This window comes from Condylostylus longicornis, unplaced genomic scaffold, assembly GCF_029603195.1.
Source record: "Condylostylus longicornis isolate FDR11 unplaced genomic scaffold, ASM2960319v2 ptg000074l, whole genome shotgun sequence".
Classification (NCBI taxonomy): domain Eukaryota; kingdom Metazoa; phylum Arthropoda; class Insecta; order Diptera; family Dolichopodidae; genus Condylostylus; species Condylostylus longicornis.
The window spans coordinates 1,657,201-1,671,586 of NW_026578042.1; the positions used below are offsets into that span (position 1 = coordinate 1,657,201).

Sequence of the window (14,386 nt, forward strand, 5' to 3'; positions counted from 1 at the left end):
ATAATTGGAATACCTTATGGAATGTGAATTTGAAAAACCTATTTTTTTTTAATTCTAACAATTACTTGCAGTATAAAAAAAAGTTAAGAATTTTCATATTTTTACTAGGTTAAACAGACACTATTAATAATTTAATATCTTGTGCATTGTCCTCTCTCCCAAAGAAATTTTATAATCTCGATGTCTGTAAATCGCTGCGAAAATTTTAACGAGTAAATAATGCAAAATTCAGACTTAAACAAAATCTTCTGAACAAAATTGCTGTGTTTCTCTGTTCTTTTGACGCTCTAAAAGAGAGGATATACAATTTAAAAATATTAGTATGGACCCAAACCACATTAACTAGTTCAATTCGGTTGGCAGTTTTTTGTAAAAATACACAATACTCAATCACTTTCTTATTATCCGGCTGACGGCGTGGTAAAGCGGGGTACAGAATGCACTTTTAGGAAAAACAACATGAACGATAATATTTGTGTCAATATTCAGCATTAAAAAATTTTTTTTTTTCCTTTATGTATTTTGGTTAAATTTTGCTATTTTAGTAGTTTTATTTTGTACATTAAAAGTACATTAGTTTTATTGTATTTCATTAAATTTTTTTAACACCTTTAAGAGAAAAGTTTTTTCCTATTTCCTATACTTCTATTTTTTGGTGTTTTAAAATAAATATAAAAAAAGCGTGTGAGAATTTTTTTTTTCTAGAATCGAGATACAAAGTAATGAAAATGCAATTTTTTAATAATTTTCAAACTAAATAAAATTGAATTTTAAATTTACATTAATTTTTTACTATTTTAAATTTAATTACAGGCTTTATGAATGAAAGATTAATGGGACAATGACATCCAACAACATATGACTAAATAAACGTAGTAAACATTCTGCAGTTATGCTATCTCAATACGGCATCGATTAATTGTATTTGTCGTCTCTATGATGGCAAACTCACGAATCTGAAAAATTATAAATTTGTGATATCGCAAAGTAAAAATATTGATATACTATCAATGATTAAGAAGACTTACACTTGCTTATGGCACACCAATATTGCACCACATCAATGCACATTTAAAGGAAAAACTACGAAAGTTTGAAAAAAAAAATACATATGGATCTGCAACGGAATATACAGAAAACCCGAAACCAATTAAAAGCACTATTATTCCAACAAACTCTTGTACAAGGAAGCAAACATAACTAGAATTCATAATTTTCTTATAAAATTGATTCGAAATCATTATGATAAAGCACAAAACATTCTTGAAAATGGTTTAATATCACATATATTCTATTAAATAAAGAATATGGATGGTTGCACAATCGCCTTAGTAACATGTAAGTACAATATGAATATACAAGTAGTTTTAATTAGGGTATAAGTATTAGGATAGGATAGGTTAGGCTTTATTTTTTTCATTAAATAATATTGTTGGTTTTCATATCCCAATTTTTCCAATACATACACATATTGTCATTATTGTCTATGAATTTATCAAGATAAAAATTTATTTCTTAGTATAAATTTTAGATAGAACTTTACAAAGGTAAAGCTTTTTGTAAAGTGTTCTAGGCTCTTCTAGGCTTCTATGATAACCTTAAATATGATTGTTTAAAAGATTAGATAAAGTTTTAATGAAAAGAAAAGTGATATTGCAAAAACAGACTTTGACCTACCATATAAAGGTATTTAATTTCTTGCGATCTGGAAAGATGAAATACTTTTGGGTTGATGTTGGATTTGTTTTTAAATGTTTTAATCCTTTCTATTTTTGCTAAATTGCTGTCTTTTTCTCTACCTAATAAATGTCATTTAAATATTTGTATTTGACTCAATTCATGACTCATTCAATAAAATCAAAAATCAGTTAATCACCTACTGATGTTAAAGCGTGAATTCATTGAACCTACTCCTATACTCAAACTTCAATAAATTCATTTCAAATTCTATCGGCCACTCTGCCTCCCGTTTTTCTTTGAATTCAAACAATTAAATTTTCTTATTAGAAATTTTATCTCACGGTTTCAAAACAGTTCTTTATTAACAAAATTAAAAATATGTTCATCAAAATGTCATATAAATTGTAGTTAAAATGTTTTAAAATATTGTTAAAAGTTTATTAAAACGCCATGTTATTTCTTTTTACAACTATAAGTTTTAATAATAGGGTATGCTCTTAATATTGTAAAAAAATTTCTGACATAATCGTATTTTTCTTAACATTTCATAATTTTTTATGAGCTTCAGCCTTTGTTTTTTTAATTTAAAAGTTTTTTTTAGAATTCCCCCGTTTTTTTATTATTATTATTACTGCTGCACTTTCACAAAAAAAAAAACTAGTTGCTGTTTGATGAGAATCAGATCCTCATCAATTAAAGTACATACAAACATACATACGTGTATAGTTTCGAATACACAATAATTATGTAAAATGCAAAAAAGAAGAGGGAGGAGGAAATTTTTCACAATTTAAGAAAGAAGCTTCGCAATGGTATAAGAGTTGTTTGCATAAAAAACAACACCGTTTAAATGTTTTAAGAAAATTTTTTTTAATATTATTTTTTTTTGTTCTTGTTCTTTGTTTTGAAATTATTTTTATAAAATTTAAAAAATTCTAGTAAGTTTTTATTTAACAAAAAGGTGTAACATTGTTTTAATTCTTGTAATTCTTGACTTCAGAAGTGCATACGAATGAATTTAAATCAAATCATTTTTAAAATATAATTAGAAACGTGTTCTTTGAATAGCTAAAGGGTGTATTATGAAGCAATTATGGCAATAAAATTAAGAATATTATAAAATATTACAAACAAATGTAAAAAAGTTTATGGTTTGCTTAATGTAGTAACTACTCCGTATATCCGTGCTACCAGCGGTTGATTTGCACGTATACGTTCCAAAATATGTTTAAAATAAAATATAAAAAAGAAGCATTTGCATATACATATATAATGTCAGGAAACTTACGCGGTATGACAGTTCATATGACAAATTAATTCATTCGGAATCTCCTCCTAAACAACCGATTTTTTCTATTTCGGAAGAATAAAACAGCTATAGTATAAAGAGCAGACCTTAGTCATATTAGCTAGTGTCATCACTGAATTTGTATAAAAGTATATAACATAGTAAATTCTTTCCTTATTTCTTACTATACTAAGAATTCCTTTTGTTTATTCTGTTTTTGTTTCTTTTCTTTTACAAAATCTTAAATATTTCCCTTAAAAAATAATAAAACTTATAAAAAACAAAAAAAACGGCATAAGTATACCATTCAAAAACTTAACAGCTATAATCATCCGCATGTATCAACTGATTTGTATGAAATTTGTTTGTATGATTGTATATTTATAATGTATAAAAGGGCCATTCACCTGTCAGTATATACGTAGGTACTGTTTCACGCCACATAATAACAGTATGCATTTAAATTTTTTATATTCACATGCATAAATATAAATGTAAGAGTATAATGATATGTAGGGTACATATATGAAAAAAAAGACATACATATGTATATACATACACGTGTATAACATGCACATGGGTAAATAATATGGAATTGCATTTGTACATAAGTGTAATACATTAATTTATGACAGTAGAATCATGCAATATTTTTTGTTTCATATTAATGTTAATGTTATTCACTTTTTAAAACTTTGTTTTGATTTTTTTTAATACCTTTATAGTTTTATTCCAGCATGTTGGATGTGGATTGTTATATTTACAAATTCATTCACTTTTTATCAGTCTTTCAGTTGTCCTAATTATCTATATCAATTTCAAAATTGGTCTGCCTCCCTCCATTTATCACTTACTGATACAAAATTATTTGAACCTGAAGGGGTTATGGCTTTGTTTTTTGTTTCAATTTTTGTTTTTGTAAATGTGTTATAGAATATTGAAATTTTTATCATTAAATTATAATTGGATATTATTTTTATGACTTTCGTCTAAAATAATCGGTATCACATATCATAGATGACATCATATACATAAGTTGATCTTTACAAAATCTTTAAATGATAAATCGCATTAAGATTACATGTTTGTCGGGAATGCATTAGGAAAAAGTGAATTGTATTTCATGTTTTTTATAACACACCTGTTCTGAAACAACAGGATAGAACACCAATAGAAATACGAAATGTTATAGTAAAAATAAAATATAACCCTTTATCATAATTGTTTTGCTATAAAAGAGTTTATAAAAAGTGAACTGTCAAATTAGCTGTCATACCGCACTCTTCCTTTGGGATTTATAATAAGTATGTATAATGTGGAAGTTAACTCGTCATTAACAGGCTTATACTATTTGGCTATAGTAACAAACAGATAGAATAGGAAAGTGCAGCTGGAGAATTCGCAGAAAGTACTTTTATAATAACAAAAAAGAGAATGAAATTTGACAAGTTGTAAAAATTTATTGTAAATAGTGGTGTTTCGTCACGTTATACTCGTATTTTGTTTACTTTGAGAATAGACACAAATTTATATTTTTGGTACAATGTAGAATTTTCTTTCATCGGAACTTCAGGAGTAGGTTAAGTTCATTTCAAATGTTGCGATAAACATATAAAACTTTGAAATATAATCGATATAACTTTTATAACACATTATTTACCTTTATATAATTTAACCTTGAATTATGACTTAGAACTCATTCTGAATTTACCGCAATTTAATTAATTATTATAAAATCTTCAACATATTACACAATGTACATAGAGGCATTCATACAGATATGAATATTTATAAACTTACACTATACGTGAAGAAAAAAGAGATGAAAATTTATGTAGTGTTATAGCACCACAGCATAGCATCATTAATTAATTTCATAAAAATTTAATTAGCTCTTAAGTGGTTAGATATGCTCACTGAAACATTCACACATATATGCTCACTTATATCTGTAATGTATACGTATAATGTATATAATATTAAAAATTTTTATAATCTGCTTTTAACATGAATGAATTTTGTTTTGCTCTTCTAAGTTTTGAGACAATTTCTTTGATATTAAAATGAAAAAAGAAACTTGGAAAAGAAAAAAATTTAATTATATCTTGACATTTATGATTTAAGCATATGTTCACACGTTCTTTCATTTATACACAATATATATGTACATATACATATGGAAAGATCTCATACACAAATCAGAATTATTTAAACATTTCCCTATAATTAATGCAATGAATTAATTTTGTAATAAAAATAATTAAAAATAAAGAAAAGAAATCGAGATTCATAAAAATCTTTACCCTTAAGTTTAAAATACTTTAATTAAAATGTATATTTTGTGTAGTGAGAATTTAGAATTCTAATATTTATTATTGAGGAAATGATTTTTTAAAATTTTAATTCATGCTTTTGCATTTACAGTATATAAGTGAATGGTGAGATTGATAAGTTAGTGAGAACACAAGGAAGTAATTATAAGTACACGTCCTTTATGATTTCACATCACTTCCTTAAACTGAGATTTTAATTTTTGATTTCAAATAGTTGTTTACTCAAATATTTTTTAATAACTATGTAGAAGATGATCCGATAATATTTAATTATTCTTTTGTGTTATCATAATATTCCGATATAACGGGTAATTTGTTTTAGTTAAAAAAACAAGCGATTGGCCCTTATATATAAGTAAGAAATTTAGAAATGAGAAAACACTTACAATGAGAATGAAACTAGAATATATAATATTAATAGAAGACTATGCGAGTCAGTCAACATAAGTATACTAGTCGAAGCTGCCGCATTCTACCGAATGTAATACAATTTCTAGACGAAATAATGAAAGAAACCAGGTGATTAAGATGGGCAGTCACTTCCAGACTTCAAGTCGTTTGGAATATCTGAGTTATGCCGATGGCATTTCTTGTTTTCACATTATAACGTATATAATAAGATGCCAGGAAAACTCCATCTAGTATTTTATAGCAAAATTAAATAACATTAAAATTAATAACTACTGCCATTATTTTATATTGAAAGATTTCAAAAATGTCTTGTCAATTTAAACTAATCAAACGTCAACAATTTATCACAAGTTCTGGTTTTTTTCAAAAGTTCAAGAATTAAAAAACGACAATAACATTTTTATTTAACAAAATTTTCCATTATTTGACAAATAAAAATTTTTATTTGCCATTGCAATTTAAAATAAGTAATTCAGAAACTAGGGCAAATAAGGTAATGATTATCAATTAAGGTGCTGTTTTTTACATTAATATCTGTTTTTTTAGCGGCTCATCTTTAACTAGAATTAAGGTTTTAGGTACAACTAATGAATTTTCAAGTATAAACTAATTTTTTTTCTTTTTTCTATTCATTTTATTTTCTTGTTAGTCGAGAGTGAAAGAATTGAAAATTTTTGCTTTTTTTAACACCATCTCATTATGACATTTAAATTTTTGGAAGAGTGAGAAAAATTTAGATGATTTTTTAATGATTTTAAGTGTTTTGATAAAGTTGTGGGCGGTGTGCTCTATTTTGTATTAAAATTGATGATTTTCTTTCTTTTGTTAATGAAAAGTATTTTTTTTTGGCAATCTCATTAAGAAATGATAGAATTTTAAATAAGGTTTAAAGTAAGGGAAATCTCGCCGACAAAGAAACTTAACACAAAGAGTGTTTTCAACTGTTTTGCTTTGTATTCAGTTTGTTGTGGTTATTATATTTTCATATAAGAATGCGGAAATATTGTGTGTATAGCGAGACATTTAAAAATTTCATATTATTTATATGTAAATTAAGTTGAAAATTTTCTATTTTAGACAAATTATTATTAAATTACAATTTTAATAGATAAACTAAAGAGATTCTTCGATTTTTCTAGGTCAAACTTTCTATTATACCAATAATTTATATTTACACAATGTATTCATGTATAACATTATTTTAAATGTTACAATTGTATAAATTAAATATGTTTAGTACTTAAGGTAAAAAATTAAAAGGTTTATGTGTACAAAAAATATTTTGTTTATCAACAAAATTTGATCAATAATGTATATGTCAATATTTTAAATTCTAAAAATGTAAATTACCATAATGATGAATGAGAGAACAATACTGCCTTTGATATTAATAATATTGCGTTATGAACGCAATTATTGTTAAGAAATTTTAAAATTTTTCATAATTTTGTTGTATAAATAATTTGAAGACACTTATTATTCAATTAAACGCAGCAGATCCGACTCTGTATGCTAATATCACATGCCATTACTCCTCTTTCACCACTTTTTGAGAGTGATAGGTCTGCCATTGCTATATATATGTACATAACTTATTTACCCTCTTAATTTTATGTTGGTTTGGTGTAAAAAAAGTCATAATGTTTTTTTCAGCAAGGTGTTGCTCGCAACCAGCTCAACTTTGAATTGTTCTAATTACATACATTAAGTGATTTTTACATACATTTATTTTCTAGCATTAAATGCGACTGAATATTTAAAATAATTAAAAGCCTTTCAATGTGAACTTGACTAGATAGCTTTATTTGATATAAAATTTAGTAAATTTTTGCATTAGTTAAGGAGCTGCCTTTATAATATGTACGTTACAATTAATTTCATATGTTTTGAAACATATAACAACTTTTTCCGAAAAAAATCTGATCTCATTAATCTATCGTGTATTGACTTCAATTCATTTTAATTTTAAATTATTTATTACATATATTTATTACTTAACACATTGATATTCACAATGGATATATTTAGATTGAAAGATTCACAATTAATTGAAATCACAATTTTCTTGTTCAGTTTAACTTTAACGCCCTTAATCTCTCTTTATAATACAACATTAATCAATCACAAAAAATTCAATAATTCTCAATTAATAACAAACTTCGCCCTAAGTCATAATTAGTAACAAATTGTATTTTAAACCAAAACAAAAAAGAAACCCATATAGGCACTTTGTAATTATTATTTCATTTCATTATATTTTTTATGAATTTCAGCCTCTTTAAAGTTAATTTAATTAAAACTAATATCAATTACAACATTCAATATTTTTCAATTATATTATTACAAATACTTTATTAGCACCGAAACGTGGAATCACGCTTCGAAAACATCAAGTCAATAATGTTTTTGTTATAGAAGACGCTCGTGTACGTAACACAAAGGTAACCCCATTATAAGAAAAGGCACTTAATAAAATATAATTTTATATAATAAAAAAAAATATTTGTTCAAACATATTTTTGTTAAACATCAAACACAACTTTCATTGATTAATTTAAGCTTATGGGTATCCAAAAAGAAAAAGACGAAAAGAAAAGAACACCTTGTTCGTTACCTTAAAGATCATTTTCTCAAAATCATAATTTCATCAAAATTCAATTATAATTTTTTTTTTAATAGTGAGCACAATATCAAAAAACTCAACCATGTTTACCTCAATTGAATACTTTTGACCACTTAATTTGAACAAAATGTGAAGAAGAAAAAAAGATGAAAAAAAATAAAAAAAATATCTGACACATTTTTAAAATAAATTTTTTTTTAATGAAGTTGCTGAAGAACACCGTATCGAAATATATGGTCCAATAAAACTAGAAAATCAATAAATCTTGTCTAATAAATTTTGATATTTTTTTTTTTTCATTGATATAAAAATGAAAACATGGATAAAATATGGCATGTGCAGCAGCATGAATTCCATGTATAACCGTATGAACGTATATTGGAGCGGTGTTATAAATTATCACTCCATTTGCAGAAGATTGGGATATAGACATGTTTAGCTCAGTGTCCATATTTAATTAATTTATTTATGCTTGTCCTTTTGCCTTTGGTCCGTACATTTGCCGCAAATGTTAATATATTCTTGCTCAATGTCCAATTACGAGTTGATTTATATATATCCTCACCTGTGACTTAAACCTTGACAAATTAGATGTACAATATTTTTTTATATTTTTTGGAGCAGTTAACTTTCGAATATCGTTTCATTTAAGTTTGAACTAAGCAAAAATTCGAACAGCTGTCATATAATTCCAAAAAAAAATACTCAAATGTCGCAGGTTATAAATAGTACAATGTTCTAATTTTGCATAAGAATATTTTAATGTATTAGGACCATTATTCCAGCAACATTTTAGATTGTATAAATTCTAACATTAGCTAATTAAAATGAGTTATAAGAATCCTTTTGTCAGCCGTTATATAGCTCCTATAAAATCGTACAAATATTATAAAGGTGACGCGGTCAAATCTATCTTTTTTCGTTTTACATTTATAGCAGTCTTATAACTAGTATTAGCACACATAATAAAATAATAACAATATTTGGGGTTCCTTGACAAGTAAAGTGCCTATTGAAAAAAGAACTAAAAAAAAAAATTCTTAACTTACTTTCGAGAGAAATTTTTTGGTTAAAAAGATTACCGCAGCATTAAAAAAATTATGATGTGAGTAAGTGAATGAAATTGTGAAGATCATTACCAAAATACTCAATAGAATTGATTTGACAGAAAATTAAAAGGGAAAATTTCTCAAATTATTTTGTACACTTTTATATATAAAAAATTTAAACATATGTACACATACATGCACATATAGAATGAAATAACTTGTAAAATTAATTCTTTAAATTCACCTGTTGCGTGGTGAATAATGGTTTCTTTGTAATTTAATACAATAACCAAATCTATACTGAATAAATTCATTAAGTTTAGTAAGCTAGTGAAGAGTTGACGTATAAGACATGTGGAAAGAATTTTTTTGATTAAATTTCTTAAAAAGTTCGCAATATAGTAAAAATTACAGCCTATAGTAAAAGTAATATCACGTTTGAGGGAAAAGGCAGAAAAAATTTAACAACTAAAAATCACATTTTACCAAAATTTCACAATAAATTGTGTTTCGTGTTATTATATGGAAGGACCATATGCATTGACAGCATTTTTCATAAAAATTAGGGGAATGGTCACTATAATTTTTGATAAAATGAGCGAGAAATATTAATAATTTTGATAATCGTTATAAATTTGATTAATGACAACAATAAAAATGTTGATTTTTCGTATATGTTGATTTTTTCATCAGTGCCACAATAAACTGAATTGGGTCTCTTCTTTAAATCTCAAGTGTAAGATTGAATAGGAAATTAGGTTAGTAAAGAAAAAAAAAACAATAACAAAAATGAACAAAAAAATTTTTTTTCTTCTTTTTTGTCTAGCGCTCAGCGGCTATTCTGCCTTTTTTTTATTGGTTTTCAAAATTGTGTAGACGAATTTTTTTCTTGATGTTTCGAGATACTAAATCATTTGTTTAGATTTTTTTATGGTACAAAAAAAAAAAATTAGAAATTTTTATAAAAAAAAAAAATAAAATTGATTTTTTTCTATTTTAGAAATTTTTCGCTTTTATTTACAAAAAAATTATGTCAAAATTTTTCTTTTCAATTTTGGATTTCTGGTGCTTTAAAGCAAAATATGTGCTCTTTTTTAATTTTTTTATTAATAAAATTTTTCTACATAAAAATTTACTATTTTTCTTTTAATTTTTTTATTGGTATAGGAAAAATATTTTTAATTGTTTACTATTAATTTTTTATTTTTAAATTTTTTATGATTAATTGAAAAGTTGTTAAAAAGGTTTTTTGAGTGAAATTAAACCTTTCAAACAAATGAAAAGTGAAATTTTTTTTAAGTTCTTTTGAAACTCATTTTCTATTATTTTTGCGGTCGGTATTCCCCCACAATTTTTTTTTATGATTTTACAAATTTATTGATTTGAAATATTAGAAATCATTTTGACAATTGTCTGTCCCCAATTCATTTAAATAATATTTTTTTAGAAATTTTTGGAAATTTCTGGAAATTTGTACTTTTACGAGCAAAACTACTAAAGTTACCCTTTTACATTTAATTTAAAATCGTTTTTTCTACTTACTTTCAACGTATTTATTCACGCTAGATGTATAAAACTCCCATTTAAATCAGCCTATATATAAAAGATGGAGTTCAAAGCTTTAAATATGCGCATTTATTACGGTAGATGGCTTCATATTTTGATAGTCATCAATATTAAAATTATAGTTTAGTTTTTACCCATACATTGAATTTAAAAACTGTGGCCCCAACGACTCCGAAATAATTTGGTTAATATTCTTGTTAAAAGAAACGTATCCACTCACTCACTTTCTCTCTCTTTTTGAGTTTCTATCTAGTGTAAAACGGTGAATAAATTTTTTTTAAGAATAATGACAGTGAATGGAACAAAATGCTTTTGATTTCGGTATCTATTCGGTTTCAATAAATTTTATAAATAAATTTTATTATGACCCATATATAAATACCACGCCCCTTATTATTTATCACAAACAAAATTATGAGTTGATCAAATCATCTTAAATTTCAAGATTTTTTAATAATTTTCCATACATATGTTTATGAATTTGGTTATGTAAAAAAAAAATTAATCTTCATTCCAAAATTCAAAAAATTAATTATATGGCAAAAAAAAAAACCCAAATTATCATAATTTATTCATAAATGAAATTTTAATTAATATATTTAAGAATGAAAAAGTTAGAACGAACTGAACGAGCACCTGTCACGGAATCATATAGAAATTTATCTACCTTCCTATATCTTTATTCCTATATATTTATATACGCCGCGTTATTGTTGAAAGAATTACAAATGCGAAATTTGTTTGCAAAACTAACAAAAGCCGAAGAGTAAGAAATAACAGGAATTTTTATTTTTTAAATTAATTGGTCTCGAATCTTAATTTGAATTTTAAATCCGCAAAATGAAAGAACAATCGGCGCTTAACTATTTTTCATATTTCCGCTTTCATTTTTGAAAACAGACAGATAGAAAAATTAGCGATCGGTGATAGTATGGATAATCGGGTTGTCAAATTTGTTTTTTTCTTTAATTTTCTATTTTAATTATAGACAACGATACATCAATTTTAATTTAAGTGAACAAAAATGAATAAATTCTTTGTTGAAAAATCAAGTATGGAGAAATATTTTGTAGCTTTTGTTTAATCTGGGAACATTATAAACACAAAATGCAGAGGTATTAATTGATTAAATCGTTTTGAATATTTTCTTGTGCTTTCGAACATTGTTCAACATGTTCGAGCTTTATCAAACATGTTGTAAACGCTTTAATAAAATAGCTGTACAAAAACAAATATGAGACCGAAAAATTAATAAAAATTTCTGTATACAGTTTTGTATTGTTGCCAGACGTATAAAACACGTTTCTTCAAAATATAGTTGTGCTTGTTCATAACTTTAAACTAACTTTTATTTTCCGTATTATTAGCGAGGCTAGAAAACAGATATCATGTGCGTTCTTACATTTCATATTTTAAGTCAAATATTTTTGTTATGCTATTATTTTTTTATCCATTCGAATTTTAAATATTTTTTTAAATAAAAAACATACCACATTTCAATCGCAAATAAACTGTAATATCACAAATGTTGGAATAGAGAAATTTGTTAAGGCGGCATATAATTCTGAAGTTAGCAAAACCCTAAAGCATAAAAATAATAGGTGTTATTATAGTTATTACATAATCTTATTTACATATGTATGTTTCTTTCCAGAATTAAACAAATGAAAAGCTCAAACAAAATTAAATTAATAAAAATTTCATTGCAAATCAAATTATAAATTTTCAAAATGATGTTTGATTATTTTATTTTTCTGTATGTAGTTCAAAAATTATAAATTCTATTCACAAAATAAATGAATTATTTTAACCCAAAAAACGTGAAATATTTTTGCGGTATTAGTTTTTGTTTCTTTCTCTTTTCTGTTTATTGTTCTCTTGTTCTTAAATTTTACATACATTGAATTTTTCATGACCTTTCTAAAATTTTCCATATGCGCATAATTTACATTATTTTATTTTCAATTATTGCAGGCAACAAAGTTTTAAAGTGAAAAAAAAAGTAGTTCACCCTAAAGTAATAAACATTTTATTTTGCTACATAACACAATTATTATTTGACATATTGTATGATTGTTTACACAATGATAACGAAAAGTGCATAACATACATGCTTTATGTTTGAAGACGCAAATGTATGAATGAATTGCTTTCATTACGCATTATTTAAACACACTATATAACTATATTTCTTAAGTGTGTTATTAGGGTTTATACACGTGTTGAAATCTAATAAAATTAAAGTCTAATACATATGAATAAAAGCATAATGAAAATAAATTAAATTTTTAATTTGAATAAATTAAAAATACTTAATTAGTCAAATAGTGAAGACAAAAACAAAAAATGCATGCTGTAGACTTTTTTAAAATCCATAAAAATAAAATAATTTGAAAATAATGAAGTGACAATATGAGTGTAAACGTGATAAAAATTTAATTATGAAATTCGTTTTATTTATTCTTTTCTTTATGAGGTTTGACATTTTTTGTTTTTATAATCAAATAAAAACATTTTAAAGAGTTCCCGCTTTATGCTTTTTGATCTTTTCTCTATAAATTGTTTTAAGTATAATTTTTTATTACATACTTAGAATTCAAAACTGAGAGTTTATTATTTTGATAACACTGTAAAAAAGCAACAGAGTAGAGCTTTCTTAATTTTTTGAATATTAAGAAAGCAATTTTGGAAATTGGAACACTTTAGATAATAAATAGTAATTATTATTTTTTCGATGATCTAAATGATAGGTGTAAATGAGATTTCTGTTTTTGTTTCACTTATTTAAATTGTGGTTAAAACGTTTTTTAGGTTAGAAATTTAGAGAGGTGGCGGCATGTTTTGTTATATGTTTTATTTACATGTTTATTTTGCGTGTTTACAATATTTTAAAAAAATTTTGGTTTTTTTTTTATTAAATTATTAATAGAGTTAATATTCTCTTTTTGTAAGTACACAAAAAAACTTATTCTTACAGAATCTGCTTCAGTTTAAAAATTTTTGTTAAATAGGTGACTAACTGCACTGATTATTTGTTCGCAAGACGGTTTTATGAATCAGCCCGAATCCACACTAAATTCTGCTTATAGTTATTTTTAGGTAGTGGCGCGATACGTGTAAATTAATAATGCAAACCTAATTTTTCAAATGGCAAATTCATAATTCATTTATATTGTAAAAAAAAGAACTCAAGCTCTCTGTTGCGACCTCAAAATATTTGTTCGGTTGTATTCAGTTGCAGCAGCATTGTGAATTTTGTTTGTTTTGATGCGTGTTTTATTAAATATTTGTGATCATATTTTAAGTTCAGTGGAAGTTTTTATGTATTTTTATTCATTGGAAAGACTTAATAAGCAGCACTTTATTAGCAGAATGAAAGTCGTAACGTATATGTTCTTATACAACATTCATGATATTTCCTAATAATTTGTTTTAA

General features: G+C 25.0%; 1 protein-coding gene and 1 long non-coding RNA gene across 2 annotated transcripts in view; one reads left to right on the top strand and one right to left on the bottom strand.

Annotated features, from left to right (window-relative positions):
- Window positions 1-14,386, bottom strand: part of LOC129612512 (protein PFC0760c) — a 94,991-nt gene that overhangs the window by 15,580 nt on the left and 65,025 nt on the right. The window lies entirely within an intron of this gene.
- The window catches only part of LOC129612514 (uncharacterized), a 58,587-nt gene continuing 45,078 nt past the window's right edge, over window positions 878-14,386 (top strand). The window contains exon 1 of the long non-coding RNA XR_008697238.1: window positions 878-1,338. This is a non-coding gene — a long non-coding RNA (uncharacterized LOC129612514). The remainder of the gene's footprint in view (window positions 1,339-14,386) is intronic.